The sequence below is a fragment of the Squalius cephalus genome (genome assembly GCF_949319135.1).
Source record: "Squalius cephalus genome assembly, chromosome: 2".
Lineage (NCBI taxonomy): Eukaryota > Metazoa > Chordata > Actinopteri > Cypriniformes > Leuciscidae > Squalius > Squalius cephalus.
In genome coordinates this window covers 10493028-10504708 of record NC_137123.1, presented here as the reverse complement: position 1 = coordinate 10504708, position 11681 = coordinate 10493028, and the positions used below count along the sequence as shown (strand labels likewise).

Sequence of the window (11681 nt, the reverse complement as noted above, 5' to 3'; positions counted from 1 at the left end):
GCTGTTTTCATTATACTGTCTGTCACACTGTCACATGCGTTTTATAAATAACCGACTGTGTTTACGAGTAGGCACCAAGACTGGAAGTTTTACACAATTTTACATTTTTCCCCCATTAAAGCGATATAATCCGCGAAAAATAACTTTTGTTACTCGCGAGATGTACTCTATGTATGTACGCAGTGCAACTATCTCCCAGAGAGCGCGCGAGTAGCCTACTGGATAGTTTAAAATCGCTTGAATGTTTAAACTGATAAGAATTAAGAAGACGTGAAAATTATTAACTTTATTTACGATGCACTGATGGCCCGATTGTGCAAGAGACCATCCAGTCATGTCCCGACTCCTAAACGCGTGAGAGAGAAGACGCGCGTCGGCAGCACCGCTGAATACTCAATCTGTTTGTGAAATTGCTAAATCGTCATCGGAGGCTGACAGGCTGCTCTCGCGTATATGCTACGGTATTATCGTGGACGGTATGATATGGCACACCCCTACCTGCACGTCTCAGGTGCCGAAAACGCGTGCATGCTATAAATAGAACCGACTATTTTTCACGCGACATGCAAGCGTGTTGGAAGCGTTTCCAGGCAAAATAGATAGGAAAAGATGTTTATATGTCATTTTGACATGAATACATGTTGTTTGAAAGTCTCTAGGTTTTGACATAAATGTAGATATAAATGTAATTTTAAAAAAATAATATAATAATAGCTGTGGGATCATCGCCCTCTAGTGCCAAATCATCACAATTTCAAAACACGGTCTGAAACAGTATGACGTACTAAAGTCTCGTTTGTTGAAATCACGTGCTCCAAAGCACCAATATGAAACAATGGGCTGAAATTGGTCTGTTTATTTTTTTATCATTTATAAGGTTTTTCATTACAGCAAAACCTTACAGTGGAAAACAAGTTTATTGATTTATCATTACACTGACTTGAATCTATTGTCGTGAGGACATTTTCTTCTTCATTGGTGATATGGAGATGACCCGAGGATCTCCCGCTTATGGTCAGATTCTCATATTCAGAAGAGTCTGACTGGTGAACATCAGGTCTGGGACGGACAGTCTATGGGAAAAACACATTGATTATGTATTACCCGAGTTTTGAATGAACAAACTCTTTTGCACTTGTAGTTTTTGAGATTTAATTTACTGTGAGTGTGTCGTAGAGGTCAGATGATCTGGACTTGAGGTCAAGAGCTGCATATGTGCCTGTACTGGGATCATCGTCCTATAGGGAAACAGAAAGAAATATATTATATACAATGTATATATATATATATATATATATTGAATTTATTCTGTAGTTCTTTGATCAGCTCACCTCACACTTGTGTATTGCAGATTGTCTGTTCATTATTTTTCTCGTACTGTCAAAAAAAGGAAACATATAATTCAAATATAGATAAAAACGACATCCTTCTGCATTCGTTTTTTAAGTAAATTATACTTAAACTCTATATATTATTTAATTTACATTATAAATAGTATGATGATGATGAAGATGATGATGATGAATAATCCTCCAGATGCCGCTGTGATCACAATCACATTCCCAGCAGCAACATGATGAACTGAAAGAGGAAGATCATCATGATTAACTCTCCAAACTGATGAATGATGTGAAGATACAGGAGTGTGTTAATAAAAGCTTCACCTGTGACAGTTACAGCGTCTGATCTCTGAGATCCATGTTGATTGTGAGCCTGACAGTAGAAGCGTCCACTCTGTAGTGCACTGAAACTCTGTCCAGATCCAACAGCTGAGGTTTCATTCTCCTTAAACCAGCTGAAGTTCAGAGCAGGAGGGTTTGAGTCACTGATGCAGTTCAGAGTCACTGAATCTCCCTCCACTATTACACCAGATCCACTTATCAACACTGTAATCCTGGGAGGATCTAAAACAGACAAAAATGAAACCCTTAAATCATCTATTTTAAACACTTTTTTAAAAAAAAATAACTAATGAATCTGTACTCACACGTGACATTGAGCTGAACATCAGGAGAGATGTGAGTGTGTCCGTCTACAGCACAGCTATATCTGCCTGAATCCTCTCTTCTGACTGACTGCAGCAGGAGTTCATTGTTTCTGTCTCTTCTCTCAGTTAATGGCTGTGAGTTTCTGTACCAGATGAATGTTGCTCTGTCAGTCAGAGCGCAGCTGCTTTTACATCTCAGAGTGACTGAATCTCCCTCTGTCACTCTCTCAGGAGACTCCACCTGAAGATCTGAACACAACACACACATTATATCTAGTGCTGCTGTCATACACTGATTATTATTCAACATAATGCACAGAAGAAGAGATAAACCTCACCAAACTCACCTGTGACAGTAAGAGTCACTCCTGATTTACCAATCCATTTCTTATCAGGTTTATCAGTTGTGAATCTGAAATAGTACATGTGTGAATCCTTCAGTGTCACATGACTCAGTCTGATATTGCAGTTCTGCTTTTTATCTCCCAGATACTGAAGCCTCTGACTGTATTCAGGGTCCTCAGACAGATCTGGAAATTCTTCATCTTTCTTTTTATCTTTTGTTTTGCTCCAGAACACTTTCATGATCTGATGTCCAGTAGGGTATGTATAAGTGCATCTCATTATCACTGTTGAGTCCTTTAGTGCACAGATGTGTGAAGGACTGTAACTCACACCCCAATCAGCACTAGAAACCCCTGAAACACAGAATTCATCAAGATGAAAATGTTTTATCAACTCCAACGGATCACAAAAACTTTAGGCTACTTGTAAAAGGTGACTCATTACAGGGAATATTATAAGTAAATCTTCTCAGAATCTTTTGAGTGATAAATGATCTAAGTGTGAATTTCTTTATTGGTTTTGACGGAGGATGTTGCAGAAATAAACAGAAGTGAAACCAGAGCAAATAAATCAGTCATGAACAACATGCTGCCCTCTAAAATAATCAAAAACATGACAATTAAGTCTAAGAAAAATGTCTATATGCTGACAACGTCATTTGACACACAAACCTCTTCCTCAAGGGAGCCAAATCCTGTTCCTGGAGATCTAACTTCCTGCAAAGTTCAGATCCAAACCTGATCACACACACCTGTCTGCAATGATCATGTGCTTCTGCAGATCTTCATTAGCTGGTTCAGTTGTGTTTGATCAGGGTTGAAGCTGAACTTTGCAGGAAGGTAGATCACCAGGTACAGGATTGGCCACTCCTATCATATATCCACAATGTCTTCTGAGAAAATGAACCAAAAAATCAGTTTGTCCAATCAAATGCTCCGATGAGTGAGAAAGTCCCTCCCCTAAACCACCGACAATGACTAGCAAGTAGCAAATTAGCAATTCATGTTTAAGACTGATATAATTAAAAACTACTGGATATTTATGAAATATACAAGCCCAATGACATGCCTCACCCAAACTTCATGCTTCAAAAGGAAATACATCAACATACCACAGAAAACTGCTCATTAAACACTCATTATGTGGTCTTTGAAAATAAAAATTAAATAAAAAAAGCAATGTAACATTAACTCACCGTGAATCATGAGCAGAAAGAAGATCAGAGGAAGAGGAGGAGCCATTCTGACCGACATCAGCATAACATACATCTATAATACAGCATTAAACATCACTTATATGCTCATAAACAGTGTATGTTCATCACCCTAAACAGCTCTTAGTGTTAATAAGAACTTTGCACATCTGAAGATTATTAATGCTCAACATCAGTGTGTGTAAATGAACTGATCATTAGATGAACAGAATATATTTCTCATGTCAGGAATCATGTGTTATATGAGCTTCATCTATAGAAATAATCATCAGTTTTCATTTAAGCAAGAGTGTGTTTGTCTTACCGTGTTGTCGCTCATCAGACCAACAGCAACCGAATGACTGTACTGTACACTGAAAAAAACTACTTGTAAGATTTACTTAATAAAATCCTCGTAACAATTTGCACAAGTATATTTTAAGTAAATTTTACTGCTATAATATCAAGTACAACTTACGTGTCATTATCAAGTAAAATCTACTTAGTATTGAACGTAACGCTCATGAAGAAATTAAGTAAAAATTACCTATTTACATGTCATTTAGAAGCTATATTTATTAAAAGTAATTAAGTAAAGTTTATTTATTGTTTTATAATTAGGAAGTTTGCTTTTATGAAATTATGAAGTAAATCTTACCATTTAATGAAGTAAATAAGTAGATTTTATTTAAGTTTTTTTGTTTTCATTTACTTAGTTTTATGAAATTATAATACTCCCTATAATTATGTAAACATTGCTAATTTCTTTTTTATAAATAATCATGAACATAAATAAATGAACATTTTCTCTATATTTTTCACAAATCACACAACTAAAATACAATTAAACAGTTTATTTTTCAGTCATCAAAAAATGTTCTTCATCCATTCACAGTCATCTCTTGACACAGGTGCATTCAGTTAAACTTCAAAATTATACTGTAACCCTTGTTTTAAACATAAAAATGTATTTAAAAAAAAACACTCTGAAATAGTGAACTTATATTCAAGTGGATACTTCACTTTTTTTGGAAATAGGCTCATTTTACAACTCCCCCAGAGTTAAACAGTTGAGTTTTACCGTTTTCGAATCCATTCAGCCGATCTCCGGGTCTGGGGGTCCCACTTTTAGCATAGCTTAGCATAGATCATTGAATCGGACAAGACCATTAGCATCTCTCTCAAAAAAATGACCAAAGAGTTTCAATATTTTTCCTATTTTTCCTAAAATACAATATTTTTCCTAAAATCGCAACTTTACATTTTCCGTCAGTCTTAGTACACGATGTAACTACAGAAGAGTCAAGTTTTAAATAGGAAAAATATTGAAATTCTTTGGTCATTTTTTTGAGAGAGATGCTAATGGTCTCATCCGATTCAATGATCTATGCTAAGCTATGCTAAAAGTGGTACCGCCAGACCCGGAGATCGGCTGAATGGATTCGAAAACGGTAAAACTCAACTGTTTAACTCTGGGGGAGTTGTAAAATGAGCCTATTTCCAAAATAAAGTGGAGTATCCCTTTAAAGAATACCATTAAAACTTTAATGTATTATAAATTCATCAACAGCTAAATGTTTAAACAGTTCTATCATACCATAGCATTTAATACAACTTCATCTTCAATCTTTGAACTTTTGGGGAGAGTTTAAAGGAGAACTCCGGTCAATTTTAACATTGAGCTCATTTTTTTGTAAATTTGGAGTGCTGTCAGTACAGAGAACAACGACAAAAATTGGTGTTGCCTACACCGAGTTATTCTATTTTTAAAATTTGCACCCTGTTGACTTCAATGTGGCAAGTTTTAAACCTGCTTTTAGCCTCTTAACATCCTTGATGTGTCATTACAAGTGCACAGCCAATGTGAGTGATTCCTTTAGAGTGAACACGGGTGAATCTGACTGCAGTAGATGTGAAAGATATGAATAAAAATGATGTTATTTCAGCCAGCGCTCATACCTGTATTTACATCCTGTTTTCGGTCGAAGCCCACAATAATCGATTGTCGAGTTCACGCGGATAGGTTTAGTACGTACGATCATGCGCCCGAACTCGACAATCGACTACTTTGGACTTCAACGGAAAACAGGATGTAAATACAGGTATGTGCGCTGGCTGAAATAACATCACTTTTATTCATATCTTTCACATCTACTGCAGTCAGATTCACCCGCGTTCACTCTAAAGGAATCACTCACATGACCTGTGCACTTGTAATGACACATCAAGGATGTTAAAGGGATAGTTCACCCAAAAATGAAAATTCTGTCAGTAATTACTCACCCTCATGTTGTTCCAACCATGTAAGTCTTTCGTTCATCTTCGGAACACAAATTAAGATATTTTTGATGAAATCTGACGGCTGCATCACTCCTCCATAGGCTTTCAGAGGGACCGAAACTCAGCCCAAAAAAGTCGGCCCAAAAAAGTAATTAAAAACATCGTTAAAATAGTCCAAGTGACTACAGTGGCTCTACATTACGTTTATCATGCGACGACAATACTTTTTGTGCGGAAAAACAACAAAAATAAAGACTTTATCCAACTATTAGTGTTCTTCAATGTGGGCCTCTGACGAGAGTTCACGGGAGCGCCACAACGCATGCGCGAGAACTGAGATTACGGCGTTCTTCTTCTTCTTCGTTCTACAGCGTGCGTCTTCCTCTGCTTGTAAACAGACCGTTTTGCGCTTCCGGCAATGTTGGGACGTCATCTTGTACAGTAGATGGCGGTAATACTCCTAAGGACTGAGCAGCCAGTAACAATAGAAGAAGAACGCCGTAATCTCAGTTCTCGCGCATGCGTTGTGGCGCTCCCGTGAACTCTCATCAGAGGCCCACATTGAAGAACACTAATAGTTGGATAAAGTCGTTATTTTTGTTGTTTTTCCGCACAAAAAGTATTGTCGTCGCATGATAAACGTAATGTAGAGCCACTGTAGTCACTTGGACTATTTTAACAATGTTTTTAATAACTATTCTGGGCCGGCGAGTTTCGGTCCCTCTGAAAGCCTATGGAGGAGTGATGCAGCCGTCAGATTTCATCAAAAATATCTTAATTTGTGTTCCGAAGATGAACGAAAGACTTACATGGTTGGAACAACATGAGGGTGAGTAATTACTGACAGAATTTTCATTTTTGGGTGAACTAACCCTTTAAGAGGCTAAAAGCAGGTTTAAAACTTGCCCCATTGAAGTCAACAGGGTGCACATTTTAAAAAGAGGATAACACGGTGTAGGCAACACTGATTTTTGTCGTTGTTCTCTGTACTGACAGCACTCCAAATTTACAAAAAAATGAGCTCAATGTTAAAATTGACCGGAGTTCTCCTTTAAGAAGGGTGGATACATCGATTGGATCCATCAGCACCATGGACAACCAGTATATTAATGATGTGCTGAGTGACGTCACTGCAGCTGTCCTCCTGCATACAGTTTAGAAGAAAAATTATAATTCTTTTGAGAAACAAAAATAGAATTGCTGGAATTATTTGAAGTGACTTCATTATCACAACAGAATGAACACATACACAAACTAAATTACTATTCTTTTGTGATTAAAGCACTATTTGTACTGTTTAATACAGTAAAGCTGTTTAAAGCAATCTATATTGTATAAAAAGCTATATAAATAAACACAACATGTGCGTGCATGTATGAGAAATACATTAAGTTCATCTTATTTCCAAAAATGTGAACAAGCACAATTTTGATCAAACACACCTGACTCAGTTTGTCCAAAAATGGCCTCAGTTTGGTCCCCAAATTGTAGTGATTCTCCTGAATTCCTCCTTGATCTAATGTGACAAAATGATTCAAGAGTACAACAGGAGAAATGTGGTTAAATAGTCTGATGCAGGGAGCAAGGGTTAATTCTGTAACGTTACAAGGACTGTAGATATCAATAGTGTAATGAACAATCCAGAGTGATTGAAAAATTATACCTTTGTGTAACGTTCACATACCTTCCTGAGAAATATTCAGTAAGAAAATTCAAACTTTTCCATAGTCAACAGTATAACGTTAACGTTAACTAGTTAACTTACTTCAGGAAAGCGTTCATGTTAATTGTAAGGCCTAATGTTAGCAAGCTAGCAGTTACAACGGTAAAGATTTTCTAATAATTTCCAATCAGTTCGAAATTTTTACACGAAAAACAGTGCTTTGTGAATCTACAGACCTATGTTTTATTAAATGTAAAATAGAAAGGCAAACTTACCTTAAACACGACAAACAGCAGTCACGCAGCAGCTCGCCAATCCGTCTGACCCAAAGTGGCAGTTAGACTATCTTGTCCAAACACGCATGTGCGGATTCAAACGCGCTATACTTTTCGATTAAAATTTACTTAAAATGACTATGTTTATGTGAAGTGACTATAAAACGTTTAAATATTACAAGCAAATACATAATAAGATTTACTCTTTCCAACCAGTTAATTTATTACATGAATTAAATGTGTAGGTATTTAAAATTTTACTTAGAAAATTCTAGTTCTCATTGAATTTTAATTTTATAAAGTAAAAATTATGATGGTTAATTTAATATATATTACTATACCAAAAAGTTCGTTTTTACAGTGTATTAACACAAGCACTTTTAGCTTTACAGTGAAGGACTTTAAAGTGTGAGAAGTGTGGTTAACACTGTTTTTTACACACAGCTGCAGAATGCAGGGATGACGTATTTTTGTAGGCAATTTAGCACTTCCGGGTGCATCGTCCTGAAGTCAATGGGTTTTTGGTTAAATGCTTGATAAAAGGTCTGTGGTGAACATAAGCTCTCAATAGTTTCATGTTTTTTTTTTTTTTTTAAACTCCACAAACAGCATTACCAGCTTCAATTGTAATGTGTTGCCAAGTCACTTGGTTAACATATGTGCCAAAACTTCTGCTAAAGAGCTCTCAATGTCACCTGAGGAATTGCTAATTGACTTCTACTACTACTTTTGAGAAAAGTTCAAAAAGAAGAGAAGACCTAAAGCAGTTTCCGGACTTTTGCAATGTAGCCCAGCAGAGAGTACATTTACATTACATTTACATTTATTCATTTAGCTGACGCTTTTATCCAAAGCGACTTACAATTGCTATATATGTCAGAGGTCGCACGCCTCTGGAGCAACTAGGGGTTAAGTGTCTTGCTCAGGGACACATTGGTGTCTCACAGTGGATTCGAACCCGGGTCTCTCACACCAAAGGCATGTGTCTTATCCATTGCGCCACACCACCCCCAAAAGCACTGTCCAACACGTTGGCTTTCTTTGGGAAAAGGTTTGGACCATCTGCTCAACCAATGGCCAGCCTTTAGTTCTTATTTTGAATCACATAGTGAGAATCAGAAGTGCTGTGACATTCAGAAGAGGTTGACAGACCCAACTATGAAACTATACACTTGTTTTCTCCACAATGTCACACAGTGCTTTGATAAATTTAATTAGATTTTTCAAAACTAGGCACCAGTTCTTTTCAAGTTAAAAGAGGGTGTAGAAGAACTCCTGCATGACATAGCAAGCAGACTTATTGTGCCAAAGGTATTGAGAGAACTGAAATAGCAGGAGATAGATGTGAGCAACCCTAATGAAGAACTTTTTGTTGGGTCCTTGACGTGGAGGCATTTGCTAAGTGAGGAAGCACTCACCACTCACAAGATGAAGCAATTCTTCAAAGATGCCAGAGCATTCTATGTCAGAAGCTTGCAAAAAGTAAAGGAAAAGTTCCCAATGAGAGAGCAAATCTTGACAAATCTGTCAGTGGTCAATCCAGAGAACCAAGATGATGTGAAACCAGAGCAAATTTTGACTTTGGCAGAGAGATTTCCAAATGTGATGAAGGCAGATGTCCAGTCGATGAGTTCTTGGGATGCTGTCCAAAGTAAGATCTGTGAGCAGTTGAGATTCAGGGAGATCTGTCAGCTGATGAAAGTGCTATTGGTGCTGCCAAATTCTAACTGTGACGTGGAAAGGGCATTTAGCATTGTGTGTCACATCAAGACAGAATTTAGGAGTCAGATCCCACATACACAGCAAAATCCCCAGTGTTAAATTAACACTCCTCAGTGTTTATATGTGTCCACACTACAGGGTGTTAAAAATTAACACTGAAGCAGTGTTGAAGTTAATGAGATAATTAAGTTAACACTGAAGCAGTGTTGAAGTTAATGAGATAATTAATTGATTAATTAAGTGATGATTGGCCATTAGTGGTGACACCTGATGATAACAAGCAGACTCACTGAAGGAAAGAGAATCAAGAACAGAAAAAAGAGAAACACAAGAACTACTGACTTCGAGCCATTATTGCACTTATTATTTTACCAGTTTGACTTTATTTCTGTCATACATCTACACACGGTCTTATTTAGATTTAACAGAAGTTTAGATGGTAATGTTTTATGGAATGGTTCGTTTCATGTCACCATTATCGTGACCAGTGGTTGCTTTAGTTGGGCTCTTGACACTTTATTATTTAACATTATCTTTTCTCTGGTTGCTCCAACTCTATGTTTATAAAGTATATGTGTTGTGGCAAGAGTAAATATGATTTGGGCTGTGTTTCCTGAAAACATCGCAAGCCTAATTTGATCGTACAGACCATTTGATGCAGTTGGTCTGCAATCAAGTTAGGCTTAAGATGCTTTTGGAAATGCAGCCCTGGTTATGTTTCAATGATGAAATTACTAGTGACCTGATTCAATGATGTCACCCAGCATTATAAACTGACTATCTAATTGTTTTATTAATTTTTCACTACAGTAGTTACTTCCAGCAATGTTTTAAAGATCTGAAAGATTTAAAATCACACACAGACATCAAGAATCTACATATGAATCTCAACAATGGTGACAATCAAACAAATGCTTAATGTTGCAGTGCATGATGGGAGCCACCAATCAGAACGCATCAATGGCTCACATCATGCATTGCAGCATGAATAAATTATGCAGCTGAATTGTCCTGTAATTTTCATTGTTTTTTCTGTTGGCTTTTATTTTGCTATTGTTTTGTTCTGACTTTAGTAGCTTGTTTTGTGATGTTCAGAGTTGATCTGTTTGTCACTAGTTTGTTTATTGTCACCATTGTTGAGATTCATATGCTGATTCTTGATGTCTGTGCGTTTTAACACAATAACTTCTTTGCTCAAAGTATTTTCAAAATTTTTGATATTGCTGTTGGATCTCAAACTGTAGAATCTCAGAGCTACAACCACCAATATTAAAACAATACATCAAGCATATAGTCAAAGATTTAAACTCTGAATTACATCAGTGAATCAGGTCACTACATGATAATGTCATTATCATCAAAACATACTGTCAGCAGGTCATGTTTTCTCTTGCAGTAACAAATGTGCTTTATAAACACAGAGTTGTAGCAACCAGAGAAAAACTAATATTAAAAAATGAAACGAGTCAAGAGCCCAACTAAAGCAAACACTGACCACCAAAATGGTAACTTGAAAAGAAAAATTCCATAAAATATTACCGTCTAAACTTCTGTTGAATCTCAAGAACTTTTGTCGATGTATGACAGAAATAAAGTCAAACTGGTAATAATAAGTGCAACAATGTGTAATGACTCGAAATCAGTAGTTCTTGTGTTTCTCTTTTTTCTGTTATTGTTTTTTCTCTTTCCGTCAATGATTCTGCATATTAACATCAGGTGTCACCACTAATGGCCAATCATCACTTAATTAATCACTTAATTATCTCATTAACTTCAACACTGCTTCAGTGTTAATTTTTAACACCCTGTAGTGTGGACACATATGAACACTGAGGAGTGTTAATTTAACACTGGGGATTTTGCTGTGTAGCAACATTGTTTCGGCCCAGATCCGGCCCACATCTGGCACACGTAGAAAGATGATCTAGCCCACATGCAGCGTGGAATGACGGCACTTGGGTGGACCGCTCCTGTTTGCCAGATCTGGGCCACAAGCAGGCCATAGCAATGCCACATGTCAGCCAAGAGCAAAGAAATAAACCACAATCTGAGCCACAAAATCTGTGTATATTAAATATGGAGTCATCTCAGCCTTAATAAGCCTGTTAACAAGCAGAATCACTGAAAGAAAGAAGAGAACAGAAAAAGAGACGAGCAGAAACACAAGAACTACAACTGACTTCAGACACAGTCTAAGATGAAATCAACTGAAGAGAA

At 36.8% G+C, this 11681-nt stretch overlaps 1 long non-coding RNA gene across 1 annotated transcript; it reads right to left on the bottom strand.

Moving 5' to 3' along the window:
- Positions 1-920: 920 nt before the first annotated feature.
- On the bottom strand, positions 921-1373 carry LOC307152860. The gene is made up of 3 exons (XR_013820073.1): positions 1332-1373; positions 1161-1238; positions 921-1073 (listed from the first exon to the last, which is right to left on the bottom strand). It is a non-coding gene; the product is annotated as an uncharacterized lncRNA (long non-coding RNA).
- Positions 1374-11681: the final 10308 nt, after the last annotated feature.